General features: G+C 46.8%; 1 protein-coding gene across 1 annotated transcript in view; it reads left to right on the forward strand.

The window, feature by feature from the left end:
- The first annotated feature begins 349 nt into the window (after positions 1–349).
- Positions 350–16,322, forward strand: part of FAM135B (family with sequence similarity 135 member B) — a 283,763-nt gene continuing 267,790 nt past the window's right edge. The window contains exon 1 of the mRNA XM_003792859.2: positions 350–380. The gene's annotated coding sequence lies outside the window, so the exon portion shown is untranslated. The remainder of the gene's footprint in view (positions 381–16,322) is intronic.

A 16,322-nucleotide genomic window follows, 5' to 3' on the forward strand; every position in this document is an offset into this window, starting at 1 on the left:
CGGGCACCCGCTCCTGCGTCCCGGTGGAGTGCCCTGGCCGCCGCCGCCGTGTCACCGAGCTCGCCTGCGCGCGCCGTTCGCCGGCTGCCCGGAGGCCGCGGCCGGGCAGCTGTTGCACCGAGAGGGGGCAGCTGCGGAGTTCCATAACCATAGCAACCGCATCAGCACCGCGGCGGCGGCGGCGAGGGCAGCAGCCTTTCGCTCCTCCTCCGGGCAGCCTCGCCGCGGGGACCTGAGACCCCGCTCGCAGGTGGCACCGGCTCCTCAGTCCGCCCACCGCCGCGGCAAGTGGCGGCAGCTGGTGAAGGCGAAACCAGGAGGGCGAGGGACGCGGGTCCGGCTCCCGGAGGTGACAGAGGGGAGCCCTGCAGCGGGGACAGGTAGGTGCGAGCGCTCCGGGGGGTCTGCAGCTGCAAAACTCTCTCCTCTGTGGCGGTGACGTTTCTGAAAGCGCGGCTGCTAGTTGGATGGCTGTCTATTACTGAACAGGGATTCCGCCCCGGAATGTGGTTTATCTCCGTCTGTTTCCCCTAACCTCTTTGCCCTCTAGTTTTGCCACACATCTGGACAGGTTTTGCGAGGACAAGAGGGGCCGTGGATGTGCTAGATGGGAGACTCTGGGTGAGTGAGGTGGTCCCTACAGAAGCCCCAGGTGGACGCTGAAGGAGCCGCTTCTAGACTCATGTCCATTCCGGGTCTCGCCCCGAGCCAGTGATCAGGAGTTGGGGTGGGGAGAGCCCCAGTGGCGATTCTCTGTGATCCGAGCGAACCCAGAGACGAGTTCTTCCCGTGGCTTGGTTGGGGACTGGGATGGTGGGGAGCACTGCAGCTCAGCTATAGCACGTAAGGGGACCAGAGCGCACACCAGTTCTTGTTCTGTAAAGCCAGGTTCAAACGCAGCCACTGGAGGGGATCTTTAGACAAGGGAGGTGTTGACTATTATCCTTTTGGGACCCAGAGGTATCCCTGGAGTTTGTCATCTTTTTGCCATTGACTATTGAGGGTGTGATGGGAGCAGAAGTGAAGACTGAAGCTAGCAGACGCCCCTCCCCTGTTCCCCACCCCTCCCCGCTTCACCACCCCATTTCTAGCCCCCTGCCCCACACTGCCAGCGGAGCAAAAACTCTGTCCAGCATAGTAACCCCCTTTGCTCCTTGGCCATTGGCAAACTATTCCACTTTCAGACAGCTGGAGATGTCCGTCCACTTAGGTTCATCATTTGAACTGGCGGCCTTGTTTTCCATCAGGTCATGAGGCTGTTGATGTTAAACGATGTGCCAGATCTGAGAGGCCCCTGGGCTGCCCCCGCCCCCCAGTGAGGGACAGCCAGCAGCATCTACAGGCCAGAGAAGGGCCCAAGGCTGGAGCACGATTCCACATGCAGCTCAGCTGGCATCAGCTCCCCAGCAGGCCCTAGTAAGAGAAGGAAGAGAAAGTTCAGTGACTAGTGGGGTCTGAGGCTCTTGGATGTGGGTGAGCCAGTCTCTGGGTAATTTCCTGCACGGAGGCTGTTGACTTTGGTGGGGCTTTCCCTTTATGTCCTGGTCTCAGGGGACAGCATAAGTCCCAGTTAAAAGGAAATGTTATTTAATTGGGCTTTTAATTTATGATGTATTTATGTTACTGAGGGGATGTGATTTGGCAAACATTTACTCTGGGGATTTGTGCCATAATGAGAATGCTATTGTCATATTTAAGGCAGATGCTGAGATGTAGAGGAAAGAGGGCAAGATCTGGGAGTCAGAAACATAGATTTGAACTCTGCCTCATCATACACCTGCTGTGTGACCTTGAGTTGCTCAACCTCGCCGAGGCTTCCTTCTCTCATCTGTATAATGGGGCTGCTGACAACTCTTGCAGTTTACCAGGCTCTGTAACAATCAAAATGGATGTATAGAGGATGTATAAAAAGGGCTTTCAGAATCCAGTGTCTTCTGCAAGTAAAAAGCATTATCTTTATTTTCTTAAAAAAAAAAAAAAGAAAAAAGAAAAACTCCCATCTTCAGATTGGCAAATCATTAAACAGCTGTCAGCTATGAAAAGGGAGTATAAATATTAGTCAGTGACTCACAGTTAAAATACAGTCGTCTGGTCCAAGCTGTGCTCAGGGCACTATACAGGGAAGTTTATCACAGGAACATGCCGCATGCCATCTTCCTTGCTTACAAGTGCTGAAGGTCAAATGCTTTGCCATCAAATGTGGTACTTGTCTAGTTTACAAAAGGGAGATCTGCTCACCACAGAGGTGGACTAGGCATTTTACAGTGTAAACCGAGGTTTGCACGTAATGGGGATGCATTTACATACTGGTTGGATAAATGCATTGAACATGTCCTGGGCTCCTTGTGGGCAGGGGTACTTTCATCCAGCTTTGCTCTGTAGTGACAGATGTTTACCAAATGTTTGCTCAAGCTGACTGAAATTGACTGAATGCTTACAATTTGGTTTTATGGCTGAGGGAATTGTAATTACTGTAATTTCTGGAAGGAACCAGGACCGTATTATACTGTTCCCTGCTCTTTTATACCCATACCCCTGCTTTTGCTCATGCTGGCCTCTCTGCCAGGAACAACCATGTCTCACCTCCCTCTTCCCTTAAGGACCCAATATTGATGCTTCTTCCTACAGGAAGCTCTCCTAGATTCTCTCTGCTATGATATTTCAGATCTGCTTTGTGACAGGCTGCGATGGGTCACTGCTTTCATACATACCTCCTGTCTCTCTAGATCAGCGGTTCTCAACCTGTGGGTCACAACCCCTTTGGGGGTTGAATGACCCTTTCACAGGGGTTGCCTAAATATATCCTGCATATCAGGTATTTATATTATGATTCATAACAGTAGCAAAATTACAATTATGAGTAGCAACAAAAATAATTTTATGGTTGGGGGTCACTACAACATGAGGAACTGTATTGAAGGGGTGCAGCATTAGGAAGGTTGAGAACCACTGGTCTAGATCTTCCGTCTCCTGATGGCAGGTGCCTCTCCCTATCTTCCTCTGCTTGCAGCCCCAGCACCTTGTATACTGACTTCCATGGTGGATGGTTGTTGAGTGAGTAAATCGGCCTTGCCTGGAGCATGACCACTTGCACCAGAAGAGGCATGTACAACACTGCCCCGACTGCCTTCCCATCTCAGAATGTGCAGTGAGCCTGAAGGATGCTTGCTGGGTTACTGTGCACTCGGGTCAGCCCACTGAAGCCGAGTGAAGGGGACCAGAAACATATTTTGCCTTAACACGCTCATTCTTTTACAGTGGGCACTTTAGATTAATTGTAAGCTGGTGTTGAATGGCCTCCATGTAACATTTGTTGAAAACATCTGATGGAATATTTTATGGCTGTCTTTCCCCTCAGTTTATTTCCTTGATTTCAGCTGAAAGTAATGGAAAAACACATAAATTGGATTAAGAAAGTCTGGTTTGAATTCCAGTTCTAAAGAGACTTGAGACTGGGGCACTTAGTCTTCTGATGCCTCAGTTTCCTCAGTCACAAGATGTGGATGTTAACACCAAGTCACAGGGATGTCAAGTACTTGGACTGAATTTATAGCTGTGCAGTAAAAGCAGTTTATAAACTAAGATGTTCCATCTCAGTAAATTCTTTCTTTTTCTAGTTTTTTCCCCTAGGAAATGAACAAAATCGCTGTGATTAATGACATAACATCTGATGGGCTTCAAATCCTGGCTCTTCCACTCCTTAGGTCTGTGTGACCTTCAGCAAGTGCTTTTGCTCCCTGAAGCATTTGCCTCCTCTGCGTGGCATCATGGTGATAGCTGCCTTTCAAAGTAGGCTGGGAAGATACATACAGTAAGAAATGTGTGCCTGACACTCAATACATAATATCTGCTATTTCCAAATGACAGATATAATTGTCAATAATAGAAGGTTCCAGAATTTTCTGAAATGCCCCCAAAGCATTTCTTTCTACCAATTTCTATACCTTTAAAAGAGAGAGAAAGAAAATACTAAGAAGAGAGTAGTAGCATGTGAGATACCGTGAGTGAGCAGAATGGTCTGGAGATTTAGATTCAGGGTCTGGGTCCTCATGCAAATCTGATACCACCTGCTCACAGGTGTTGACCTGGCTGCCTTACATTTCTGGACTTATTTCATCGTTAATTGTCTAGGTGATTTCAGTGGCCCTGCCCAGCTCTGTTTCAGTGTTCAAGTGCATGAATCTATGTTTCTTCTCACTAAGATTACATCCGTGACCCTCAGGCCATCCTTTCTGCCAAGACTCACAGCTTGTTCAAAACTGAATTTCAATGCAGCCCCTCAGCCTCCCCACCAAGTTCCTCTTCTTCTTCCATTCTCCTCAGTCGAGAACACTAGAGTGCCCAAGATGATCTCGGGGCTCCCAGAGTTGGTGAATACCCCATTCCGTTTCTTCTTGTCACAGCTCAGTTCTTATCGGATGCCAGGCAAGATGTTTGGCTGCCCTGTCCAGTCTGGACAGTCTCCTTCATTCAAAGCACAAGGCGTTTGCATATGAAGTCTGATCTTCCCTGAGAGCTCTGGCAGGGATTCATGGATACTGGGCAGCTCAGCAATGTCAAATGTCCCTGCTCAGATGTGAATCATTTCTAGGTGGCTGCACACCAATCTCGGGAGTGATTGAGGAGGGAGATGTGGGCCTCACCAAGTCAACCGGCACTGTGAGCTCGGGCTCTGTGGCTCTCCACCTCTGGTGTGGGCAGAGTGGCAATGCGATGTGCCTAGTACAGGAAATTTGCATGAGTAGGCTGTCATTTGTCACTCATCATGCTAGACCCTGAGATTCAGCTGCCAACTAGACAAGGTCCTTGAATACGTGGTGGAGAGATCAGGTGGGGGTATCGACAAGAACACAGTAGGCAGCAAAGAAAAGGAGACTCTGACCCCATCGGGGCTGGGGGCCTTCCATGGATGGAAGTTGAGGGAATTTCCAGATGGAGGCCTGAGGGATGGACAACAGGAGGGAGACACATGCAGGGACCTGGAGGCCAGCAGTGGCCAGGAAATGAGATGGACATGCAGGGATGGGACGTGGAGGGCAGAGGGTGAGGGGGTGTCCACTGAGGCTGGGATACATGGAGCTGTGAGTTTGAGGGGTCTGTCTAAGGAGCTTTCCTTCTAGGGGGAAGGTCTTGGGGACTCATGGGAAAGCTTGGAGTTGAGCCTAATGCTCTCTGTAGCTGCTAGTAGAGGCCACATTGATGGCCTCTCAGGGACATTTGCAGATCAGAGGGGCTTATGTTCAGGCATTTCGAGTTGAGATAAAGAGAAGGATGGACAAGAAATAGGGCAACAAGGAATATTCGGAGGGAAAGAAGGAGGGTGTCAGAGAAGTTCTCAGACTGAACGGGAGAGCTCCCAGTGAACCAGGGACCTTTGACCATGGGTGCAGGTCAGGAGCAGGGAGGGGTCATGGTGGACCCGCAGGTGCATCCTTCCCACAAGTGCTGCCCTTCGCGTCCCTTCCCTTCTCACCTGCACTAACAAATCAGGCTCTGGGTTGACCTTCCTGCCTTCCCACCACTCCCCAGAGTTTACTCTGCACATGGCAGCCAGAGATCGCTTCATAAAACTAAAATTGGATCACATGCGTCTGCTCAAAGCTGTTCAGTGGCTTCCCAACTCAGTAAAATTTGAAGTGTTTCCCTCAGCTGCACCCCGATGTGATCTCCACCCCCTGACTCAGTCCCGATGCCCCCAGCACACACTCACCTCTGCTGCTCTTACTCCTGGCTCATCTTGAGCAGTGCGTGCCACTTCATTCTGGAACCCTGCGCTCTCAGGGAGCCACGGGGTTGTCCCCACGTTCTTCTGGCTGCAGCTCAAATGTCACCTTAACAGACTTGTCTGCTCCTTGCCACCTATGTCTAAAATGACAGTGTCTTCCTTTGATGTCCCTTTCTTTATGGTGTCTGTCAACATGGTATGTTAGGAAGCTCACTGCTGGTCTCCCAGGGCCTCTTGTGTGAAGTGTGGTCAATAACGTTCACTGAATGAAGGATGGACCTGGTTCCAGAGCAGGTATTAGTTCCAGCACTGACGAGATTCAGAATGAGGAACAGGTTCAAGACAGAAATAATGGCATGTTCCAAATAGTGGTTTAAAAAATTAAGTGACTGTTTATGGCATATCTTCAATATTCCAGGTAGACCGAGGCAGTCGGATACCAAAACTGGCAAGATCAAACCTCTTATGGAACCATTTGTCATTTGTCACTCATCCTGCTAGACCCTGAGATTCAGCTGCCAACTAGACAAGGTCCTTGAATACGTGGTGGAGAGATCAGGCGGGGGTATCGACAAGAACACAGTAGGCAGCAAAGAAAAGGAGACTCTGACACAATTGGGGCTGGGGGGCCTTCCACGCTTCTTATAGAACGCTTCTTGGGACCCAAATTTTTTGTTTAAAAACAGCTATAGCTTTTCATCGGGAGGCCGGGCCTGTTTGCTCTGATGCTCGCTTCCCCTGTGACTTTAGTCAGTCCTTTGCGCTCCATTCTTTGAGGGCTTGCCCTCTCTGTGAGTTGATGATACAGCCTTTTATGTTTGCTTTGTGACATAGCAAAGAGTGTGCCTTCTCCTTGGGAGTTTCTCATTTTGTTATATTTAGAGAAATGTTGAATAATGTGATGTCATGGTCTCCGAGTTTACAGTCTTCAGCTACTGGGGGCAGGTGGGCTGTGGGAGTGAAGGAGGGGAGGTGGGATGGCCTCCCTGTGTGCGAATCAGCTAGACGCAGGAAGGCAGGATCCCTGGGTGCCTTCCTGGTGCAACTCTTTCAGCAGGAAGTTCCACTGTGGGCGTGAGCTCTGGATGGAATGGCACAGATAAGGCTCTTATCCACCCAACATTCTGGGTGGTCCTTCTGCTTGCCTGCTCTGCCTCCCAGCTGGGCACACCCTGGGCCACATCTCTAGGGCCCAGCTTGTTCCCGTGCTGTGGATACGGCAGCACGCTCCGTTCCTCTCCAGCACCCAGTGAAACCCCACTGGCGTTTCCTTCTCAGTGTTTAATTTTTATCTTTAGATCTCGAGTCACTGCCAGACTGTGCATTTCTTTGAGGTCAAAAACTTTGATATGGAGCCTGGCATCCCTGAAAACAACTGGATCAAAAATCTAAGTTGAGAATTCTTGGGTTATCTCTGATCTGAATTAGCTGTGTTCTTCAGGCAGGAACTTAACTTGCCTGAGGTTACTTTCTCAACTGTGAAGTGAAGGGTTGGACTCTGTATAACTCATCCAGTCACACACATTTCATCAGGGGGGCTATTACATCCCATGTTCTATTCTGGAATCCTGGGGAGGCCAAGATGAGGATGATCATGTTTATAGCCTCCAGAACTGTACAACTTGTGAAGACAAAGAGAGAGATTATAATATAAAACAGCAAACACTTAGATAGAGGTGAGCCCTCAGAACAAAGAACACTTAAGTGCCCCTGGGTGTGCTGAGAGGGACCTTCCTGGAGGAGGAGGCACAGGAAGGACAAGTGGGAGTTAGACAACAGGAGACAAGGCATTGGGAGAAGTTTCAGGTAGCAGGGAGCATGAAGAACAGGGGCTGCAGCCCAGCATTGCACATAGGGGGATGTGCAGGCTCGGAGTGGAATGGGAAGAGCAGAGGCTGGAGAGGGAAGTAGGCGCTGGGCCATGCAGGGCCTCAGACCCTGTTGAAGGAATTTTTTTCTACAAGCTAATGGGCATGGAGGGAAGATCTTAAGCTGCACAAATATACGCATTTTGGGACAGTCCATTCTGTCTGCAGTGTGGAGAATGCACTGGAGAGCAGACAAGAGGCATGGAAAGTTGGAGGCTATTGCCAGAAACCCAGGGTTCTGGGAGGTGAGGACGGCCTGATCCCAGGGGCAAGGTGTAGGGAGACAGAACAAACTTGAGAAATATTCGGTCAATAGAATCATGACTCATCATAGAGGGTCTAAGCGTGGAGAGGTGTGAAGGTGAGTCCTGTGGTCTGACCTGGTCTGATTGGTTGGCCTTGTTTTTGTTTGTTGGTCTGGGGGCACAGGGGACAAAAGAGATTTTAAAGGGGGAAATGATGAGTTCTGTTTTGAATAGAGTTTTAGGTCCCTGAGGACATCCGTGTACATTTTAGTTGTCATTAGTCAAACTCAGAAAAGAGTTTCTGCTGAATGTGTAGACTTGGGGAATCACCTGCCTGGAAGCAGAAGTTGTGACTTACGGGAAGTGCATAAGTTGATGAAATAAAGATGTTATTTCAGATCCACAGGTCTGTACTATGGCCACCCCCCAAACAACAAAACAAAAAACACACTCTGTAGCTTCCTCTCACCTTGGGGACTGGTTGTTTTGTGTCCACACTGCGGGAGGACAGATCATCCCCTGCTGTTTCTGCTGCTTCTTCCCTCCCTTCATCCAAACACTTTCTTTTTAGAAATCTTTCTGAACCACCTCTGTCAAATAACTCTTTCTAGTCTTTAGCCACAAAGTTTGCATTTTTTCCTCCATAAAATTCATCATTATATCATTATCTGAGCTATCATTACAGATGTATGGGCTTATTTATTTATTTTTTTACTGACTGTCTTCTCTGCAAGGTGATAAGCTCCACAGTGAAGGTACTTGGCCGTAATTATAGCTGCATCAAAGCCTTAGATCAGTTCTTGGAGCTCAAGGAGCATGCAGTAAATATTTATCTAGAAACAAATGGGAGAATTAATACCAAAAATCTTCAGTAATGAAATAATACTTATAAAATTTAAAAATCAATAACCACAGCCCAATTTAAGTCCCATTTGCAGTTACTGGTGAGAAGGTGGCCTTTCAGTCAGGGATGCCCTGAAACCTCTTCCCTTGACGCTGTGACACCGGCCTTAGGAGTGGCCAACCCTGCCTGAATCCTCAGCTAACACTGATCAGTATCATTTAAGTTTCAGTTAAATAAAAGAGATATCCACCCACCCACTTCCCCTCGGATGAGGCTGGGGGCAGCTGGAGTAGTTCAGGGCTGACTTCCACCCACCATGTGCTGGTGAATGCAGGGGTGGCTGTGTGGCTATTTCCTGGGAAATTGCTCGGCTTGAGACCAGTAAGTAGGAGATGTAAGTGCAGCGCCCCGCTGTTCTCCTTAATCCGGAGATAAAAGCAATGTTTTCTTGGACAATTGTTCTTAACCTTAATTATGTCAAGGATCACTTTGAGCATCTGAGGAAATTTACAGCTGCTCCTCTCAGAATAAAAGAAGTGGGCATCCTTGTCTGGCTGGGGGAATGGGTTCCCTGAGTCCTTTCTCCCGTGAGCCCAGCTGGGAATACCTTTTCTACCAGAGGGGAGGGGCTTCCTTGGAGTGGCCCATGAAAGTCTCTCTCTGCAGGGGCACTGCATGGCGGGCGGATGTAGTCTCTGGTGAAAACCAAGATAGCAGGCAGGCAAATGAAAATGTCTGGTCTTCAGAGTGAGGCTGACTTCCATTTGGACTTCAATTTTGATTTGAGTGACCAATTTGTCCTATTTTTCCTGGGAGTATTCCGATTTGAAAACTGAGAGTCCTACATCCTGGGAAACCCCTTGGTCCTAGACAACCCTGATTGCTTGGTCACCCTGGTTTTGGCATTTGGTAGTCAAGTGACCCTAGGCTGCTTCTTGATCTCTGTGGGGCAGTCCTGCTCATTCTTTGTCGTAGGTGAGGTTTCCAAGATGAAGAGCCTGAAATGAGGATTCTGGTGCAAGTGACTGATTCTGGGTGCTATCAGTGGACACCTCAGAGGGAGAGAGTGGGGAGTAGGATTCAATATGGACAAGGCCAGGCACAGTCTGATGTAGACTTGGCCTGATTTGTCCTGGGAACCACATGATCCACATTGCTTTTTTCTTTAGTCCTTGAGGCAGGCAGTGTCTAGGCTGTTGTCATTGCTGTAGACTCAGCACTGAGGCATCTCTTCCTTAGTATTTTTGGGGAAAGCAGCTGCTATCAGCTGGGGGCAGTTTTTAGAATGGGCCGGTGTGTGCTGTTAGCACTCAACAAAGCATCAGGGTAATGGGTGCACCTGCCCCACACAGGTTGTCACTGGGCCCCAGTAGCATCTACTGCATTCTCCCTGATATTTCCATTAGTGCCCCTGACTCTTCTTTAAGACAAATTCCCCAAGGCGGCTTCCATGGCATTTGTGACATTCAGCCACCCTCCCATCCTCTGATTAGAATGTCTGTGCCTGAGGGAAGGACTCAGGAAAACACACTATAAAAATGTCTCCCTAAATTCTGTGATGCTTGGAACCCAAGGCGCCCCACTGTGGATTTCCTTCTCAGTTTCCACACCATCTCCTGTTTGCCTATTACAACCATAGTTGGCCAGGGCAGATGCAATGGGGTGCCAGCTCTGCTGGTCCCAAGCAGCCCATCCAGGCTGCACGAGCCATCTGCTCGTACGTCCCTCTCCATTCACTGACCACTGTGGTACCTGGAGCTTGGTTTTCTTCACCACCCAAGTCCTGCACTTATTTTGCGTCTTCCAAGTCCAGGGAGTTGACCTCAATGCCACGCTGGCCTTCACCTCCTTGGGTGACTTTCCTCTACGTCACTCAGTCACATGCTCGCTCACTCATCACACATCTTCTCTTCTCCAGATGATCTGGTGACCACACCTGCCTCTCTTAGCTTGCTCACTGAGTTGATTTCATGGCTACGTGTGGCCCACGATCTCCCCTGTTTCTTGCCACTGGTTGGCCCTCTTCTTGTGCCCTCCCCTCCCTGCCCACATGGGTTTCAGGGGGAGGAGTTTCAGCAGTATTCTTCCTGATAGCCTGGCTGGGACCTCAGCTTCTCACTACGATATCGTATGACTTCCATCATTTTGCTTTGCCTGTGTTAATCTTAGTCTATCTCTAAACCAACAATAATGGGCGATATATGAGGTAGTACACAGTCATGATTTAATAAAGAAAAAGAAAAGAAAATAGCATAAAAATTAACAAAATTAAACAGCTTCCCTTGTACTACTTAGCACACAGTAGCAGATTAGTCAGTGTTTATTCTGATTAAAGGCTGTTGATCTGTGTACATACTTAATATCAAGTAAGAGGATGGTGGGGTTGACATTCCACTTTATTCCCAGATAAGACTCTTTCTTGCATGAAAACTCTCCATGGCACAGACCAAGGAAACACCATTAGGTAGGACCCTGGGACCCTGAGGAAGGGACCTTGGAGATGTTTATCTATTGGGATCTTTGAGGCTATCAGTAAATGGCAGCACTAAGCAATAACTTGTGTCCATAAGTGTGAGTGTGAATCATCAAAGAAAAACTAAATTATAGTCTGTGAGCTCTGCTATAATAAGACAAGGGAGTATACTGTCTAAAATAAGTTACTTGAGAAGTTGCTAAAATTAAATATAAAAGTATTTGGTGCTTAAAGGCCTTGGTATTAGTTATCTGGGAAATTAATTTCAGGGGCACATCATCGCAGCTACTGAACTGGAGGTATGTTTGAAACAGTGTTGATTTTGACTCAGGATATAAAATGCACTGAAGAATAAATTGCCTTTTTTTAGTTTGTTTAAAGTAAATGTATAACGATAAGATTATCATTGGCATGTTCTGCCCCAGGTGGAATTCATCAAGCTCAGTATTTTAATAGGATGGCTTGTGTTGGCCTTTTGGGAGAATAAAATGAATATTAATAAATTGCTTTTGAGTAACAGAATGAGATTCTTCCTGTTTTCTTTTTTTTTTTCTCCCTCCTTTTCAAAAGCATGTGTATGTTGGAGACAACGAGTGATCAATAAAACCATCTTCCAGCAACAGATAAACCTTGAATTATGAAGTGGGGCAGAAGAGTGGAAACTGCTGCTCCTTAGAGGTCCCTAGCGGGCGCTGTAGAGAGGACGGGAGCCCTTCTCAGCCCCTTTGCATCTGAGGAGACCAGAGCACAGAGAGGGCAAACGGTGTGTCCACAGCCACATAGCTGGAGTGCAGTCCGATCCCTGAGTTGGTTTGATTCCAAGACTTATTCTTTTGCTAACAGCTCATAGATGTCCCTTGTGGAGGACATTCAAATGTCAGAAGAAAACAAACAAAAACCCCAAAGGAAACAAACAAAACCTTCGAGGTTTGAACCAGCCCCAGTTAGTTAAAATCTCCGGGTTTTAACCACTGGACTTTGTGAGTTTGAGAAAGTAATAGTATTGGTCTTGGACGAGGTGATTAGTTGAGAGGATTTGTCAGATAATTCCTAAGGTCAAAGCTGCTTCTAGTATCTTTTGATTCTGGAACACACGAGGAAGACAGCAGGCAGCTGTATTTGCAAAGACACTTTCTAGAATTAGTAGGCTACTAAGGGTCAAAAATAAATAAAAAGGAATCAGGGTAATTCATATCCTCCCTAGTTATTCAGATTGGCAGTCACAATTTTAGGTGTTCATTGTTTCACTTTATACCTTTATCGATTATCTTGAACCCAGATGAAAGGAAATACATGCACTGAAATCGCCAATTTGCCGTTTATTCTTTAGTTGCATGGCCCAATTCTGTCCCTCTTGGATACTTTTATTCAAAAATCGTTGAGTAATGTATGTGTCAACACTTCTGGGATATGAATTTGCTATATTGCATGCATCTCGACTTAAAATCAATATACTATTACACTTTAAGATGCATCTCATTCTAAGTTAAACCTGCAGATGCATTGACACCCAGTGGGGTGTCATGTGAGGCTCCTTTGGAGTCACCTGGAGGAGAAGGTTGTTCACTGGGCTGGAAATGTTCTTTGCAGGTATTTTGGGGATCCTGAGTGTGGCAAAGTATCCCCGAATAGGGAGACGGTGGATCCATTGGTGACTTCACCCAGTATGTTACTGCTGCTCCTGTCCAGCTCAGTCTGAGTCCGTCTCTGTGTCTCCACCTCCATCCATCTCAGCAACCTTCTCATTGATTCAGATTGACCTCAATTGTCATTTCTTCTGAAAACCCTTTCCCTGCCCCTCTGGCAGATGAATCCATTGTCCCCCTGATCCATAGCTCCTTGGCTCATCTGCCCCTGGCTTCAGGCCACATGAGGCCGTGGATTGTGGGGGTAGCACTAACTCAAAGCCCATCTCCTGTCCTGGCTCACTGTGCACCTGTGGACAGATCCCTCTACCTCTTTGTGTATCAGTATCTTCATTTATGAAATTATGATTAAAAACCTCCTGGAGGCTTTGTTAGGATTAAAGAACAACCATCAGTGCAGAGATTAGAACAGCCCTCAACCCGTAAAGACTCAACATGTGTTCACTTTGGTGTTTTAAGCTTTTCTTTCAATCCTTCTCTGTTTCTTTTTTGTGTTTTTTATTTTTCTTTGATTTAAGATTAGCATGCAGGTACAATTAGGTTATGCGGTTCGCGTTTGTTAGGTAAAGTCCCTGTGGTAGCTGTGTCCTGCACCCAGGAGGTATGCACAGCCTTTCATTGTGCCCGTTAAGTGGGAGCACACTTGAAAGAGTGCAATATTTTCTGACTTTTCTTCTCCCTGTGCATGAAACACAGTCCCATCCATTCATTGACCAAAATGCAGCGAAGCCCTGAAGTCTAGGTTCTGTCTTGGCACAGATTTTGCAGGAAATGTGGTTTATTGGCTCGTTGAGTGGTTGGGGTTATGAATGGGAGGACAGATGACAAGAGTAAAGAAAATTCTTGAGGCATTCTACTTGGTGCTGCAAAGTAAACTGCAAAAGCACCGTGTGAGTGGCCAGGAGCACAAGCTGAAGCCGGGTAACTGGGTTTAATCCTCCTCTGCTGCTGGCATTGGTCACGTTTTTAATGGGACTGAGCCCCTAACCTGTTGTCCTGCACTAACCCCAGACAGTGAGTATTGGTTTTGCTCAGGTGGGAAACCTATACATTTGCGGTCAGAACTACTTTCTCCGAGTATATAGAAATATGTTTTTTTTTCTCCTTTCAGTACTATTAGGTTTTCTTCTACATACACTTGAGTGTGGAGAAGTAAATGAAGAATAGAAACCGAGCTTTGAAAGGCTGCCACTGGGTGTCTCATAAGGAACTGTTGGCAGAGTCTGTGGATTTGGGTGGGGTCTGGGTTGTGAATAGAAATGTAAGTTTTATTGATGTGAAGATTGTGGTTGAGTTTATGGGATTTCATGTGGTTCCCTAGTTAGAGCATTTCTTGTAGAAAGGTACAAGAGAGGGAAAGTGATGGAATTTTGACTAATGTGAAAACCAGCTTCTAAGGGGACCTGGGAGATTGGCGAGCCTAGAAAACCAGTGGTGCGTGCACAGGTTTGGGGCCTCAATGAACCGATAGATGCTGAATTGAATTACCCAGTTACTCTGGCTGCCTGTTCTCAGCAAACACAAATTATGGCTTTCAAGCTATATGTGTGTGTGTGTTTGTATGTGTACACGCATATCTATCTATATATACACATTTTTTTATTAATCTGGAAACAAAAAAGCCAAATGTAACAAAACTTGTTAATAGGACAAGGTGGCATGTGGTCTTGTCCCAAAGTGAGTACTGCTGAGAAATTGTGCCACAGAATGGTCTTGAAAAGCAACCTACAGGAAGTTAGAAATGAACAGAGTTGTTAAGGGTTATAGGATATGAATTATTTCATTCATTGATTGTTGGCAGGTAGTTCCTGGCACTCTCTCTAGGGTGGAGACACTCAGTATTTTCAGGGGATACAGAACAAACAAGCCAGACCAAATCTTCACTCCTGCAGAGTCTGAGACCCAGTGGAAGGATTCAGATAATACATAAATAAAAGGAAATAGGAAGTGGCATGTATTATGCGGTAAACTGGCAGAGATTGCTGTTTAGACAGGGGTCGGGGCATCCCCTTAATATGGGACGTTTGAGCAAAGGCCTGGACGGAGTCAGGAGACACTCTGTGACTGCACTTGGGAAACATGTTCTATTCCAGGGAACAGAGGTCGGGTTCTCAAGACGACCACCTCAGTTCTTCACGTTACAGTCATCCCTATTCCCTCAATAAGCTTGCGTCTTTTATGGTTGGAGTAACCTAAGTACAACCAGCGTACAAAGAGGGAGGTGTTATGGAGTCCTTGTTGGTGCTGGTCTCTACACCTGCTCTTGAGCTTTGCTTGTTTGTCCCTGACAACCATGTGACATAGATAGTGTTATGCTCATTTTTTAGGAGAGAAACTGAGGCTCAGAGAGTGGATAATTTCCCCAAGGCCACGCAGTTAATGAATGACAGGATTGCAGAGTCCACTGGAGTCTGATTGGCCTCAAGATCCCTTTTGTTTGCCATCTATACCAACCTGCACAGATGGCTCGGGTGGCACGCTCGGTAATGGGAGGATTCCACAGGGCAAATTTAAACTCTCCCTGTACTGCAAAGCAGAAACCGGGGCTGTGTTGGTTTCCTGCTGACTGGCTAACTCTTTCCTGTAGTCTCACAAGCCGCAGATAGAAGTTTCGCCTGAGACGTGTAGATATGGTTAAATAAAACATGGATACTGATCTTTATGTGCATAACAAATCTATCCCAAGGCTCTTCTTGTTGTGTCAGAGTCCCCAAGGATGGCTTCTGTTTATGATTTTATGCACACTGACACAACGCTTGGGCTGAATTAAAACAATAAAATTGCAATTGAATTGAAGAGTTCTGTCCTCCTGTATTTCTCTGCCTCTCTCTTTTTCTTATAAGTGGATTTTAAAAATCCGAACATGGTCCCACCAAATACCCTCCTCATGTGCATAAGGCATTTCAAAACTATTAAGAATACAGTATAAATGTCTTAACACAACAAATAAGTGAGCTGATGGTTATATTAATCAGTTCCATGTAAGCATTGCACATTGTATATCAAATCAGTACACTGTACCCCATAAATGCATCAATGTACACAGCTATGATTTAATAAATAAAAAAAATCCAAACCTGACTACCAGTAGGTCAAGAGCAATTCTGTCCTGATTTGTTTTCATGATTGTATCGTAATCCCTCTGATGACTGGCTGATCTGGTGAATTGCCAGTGCGCTGTTCTCCCTGCTGGTCAGTAGCTGCCTTCAGCGTCCAAAGCATCTTCAGGAAATTGCTGTGCAGCGTGTTAGGGTGAACCTGGTTGGAACAATGGCTTTCACTCCTTAGAGTGTTGCTACTACTTCAAGCATGAACATCTTTTAGAAGTTAGAAAGGAAATGGCTATAGCCTTGTAGAGTTTAGAATTCTGTGAGGCATCTATTTCCATGTGTGGGAAGGAACAGGATGAGAGGTTGGAGAAGTCACAGGGATGGTATCCTGTTTTCCCAGAGGGTTGTGTGAAGCATCCAAGGATGCTGTCCTGTACCCTGTAGGCATCATGAATCCTTAAAGGGTTTTTA

The sequence above is a fragment of the Otolemur garnettii genome, unplaced genomic scaffold (genome assembly GCF_000181295.1).
Source record: "Otolemur garnettii isolate 467f Iridium unplaced genomic scaffold, OtoGar3 scaffold00062, whole genome shotgun sequence".
Taxonomy (NCBI): Eukaryota; Metazoa; Chordata; class Mammalia; order Primates; family Galagidae; genus Otolemur; species Otolemur garnettii.